Below are 1,916 nucleotides of genomic sequence, written 5' to 3' on the forward strand. Positions count from 1 at the left end.
GAGGTATCTCAGTCACAAAGGGATTATTTAAATTTTGACCTGATGGGCTTTATAGTCACTATTACCTAGAATGCCTCTCTGCTTGCTGTATTTCACAAATCTGTTTATTCTTACCAGGCCGTTAGAAGTCTCTCCTTACTGACTTTAATGCAAATGCTTTACCCCTTGGTCTCTTATGCACAGATTATACACTTCTCAAGATTATTGCTGCTATGTGTTGAGTCAGAACTGACCTATAACTAACCCTCAAGCGGGTTTACAGAGGCAGTAACTTGAAAAGGAGGAGATTGCCCATCTTTCTGCTACGTAACAACTGGTGGATTCAAACATCATTCCTTTGGGTTGACAGTGCAGCTCCTTACCACTAGGCCACAAGAGCTCCTCTATGGAAGGCAGAAATTATGTTTTCTATTCCCCACAGTTCTGTCACTGCATGGCAGACTCAGATATTCAGTTAAATCTTTAGGGTTGACTAAATCTGACACGGGGGCATTTCAAATCCCCACTGTAATAATCAGCCTCTTTTTCCCCTTGGCCATATGTGTTTTTCTAGAACTTTCCAGCATGCCTACCCCATCCTGTCCGTATTGGCTCTTAATTTGTCTCCACTCCAGTTTGCTGCTGCTCCATTCCCACTGCTCCGATCTCAGAGGAGACAGAGAACAGCTGGCGGACATTTGATCTATAATAACCCTTCAGACCTTTGTAGAAGAGGCGGGGAGCAAGAAATTTATAACACTCTATTATGGTCATGTTTTTAGCTCATGTGCATAACAATTTTTAAAATCAATTTGTTTTAATGACTTAAAATTTTGTATAAAGTATTATAGAAATTAATATATTTGAACTTGACTATGCTTTGCCAGTGACATTAATCCTTATACATGCAAGACTGTTTATCTTTGTTTTTTTTGTTTGTTTGTTTTTTTAAGCAGCTTCAGTTCCAAATGTCTGTCCTTGCTGATGTGCCTCTGGGAATTCCAACATTTATGCATCAAAATTGCATTTTTAAAAATGTTCCTTACCTAGTAGTATGAAATTGTTCTAGTAAACTATTGTTATGAAATGTCTTACAATATTCTAATGTAAAGAATAGGTTCATTTTGATCTGTAGCATCTAAGGCTATCTTTGGCAATGAAAACAGCTGATATCTATATTATTGCTTAAAAGGCAGATTCCCCCCCCCCCACCAATGTACTTTGAGCACTAAATGGAGCCTTAGTGTTTGCATTGTGGTTCCCAAGGTTAGAAGGATAGATATCAACTGGGGAGCGTCTGTATGTCTCCTTACCATTTGTTGATGAAAAAGAAACCTTGATGTGAGATAGCATGGCATGAGTCAAGCACAGCTGACTCTTCCCTGCACTGTGAGCTTTAATTTCCTCCATTCGTAAAATGGAGTTTATGTTCCTACTCAATTTTTTGAAGAGTAAATGAGATTATGCATGCTAATTTAATTTGTTGCCACAGTAGATAATTGTTTCCCTTCTCTCCTTCCTTCCTTCATTTCACTTCCTCTGTAAGATTTGCTTGAGAATATTGTTGTACATTTCTTTTTAAACTTATAAAAAATCATATCAGGAGTTTTAAACAGTTAGCAATATGTTGTGATAATCTGAGATGTTGAGTGTGACACTATATTGTTGTTACAAGGTACTATCCAGTCAAAACTGACCCATAGTTGACCTAGTGGGTTTTCAGAAGCAATAAAGCTCCCTTATTGCTGTTGTTAGGTGCCATCGTGTTGACTTTGACCCCCTGTAACAATTTAACAAACAACAAATCTGAGCCTTTCTCTATCCTTTACCATCCTCACAATCTCCACCGTGCTCAAGTCTGTTGTTAGAGTCACGGTGTCAGCCGGTCTCACTGAATGTTCTTGAAAGGCCAGTTTTTTGTTTTTTGGGTTTTTTTT

This window comes from Elephantulus edwardii, unplaced genomic scaffold, assembly GCF_000299155.1.
Source record: "Elephantulus edwardii isolate Elephantulus edwardi_28Jun2011 unplaced genomic scaffold, EleEdw1.0 scaffold00242, whole genome shotgun sequence".
NCBI classification, from domain to species: Eukaryota; Metazoa; Chordata; class Mammalia; order Macroscelidea; family Macroscelididae; genus Elephantulus; species Elephantulus edwardii.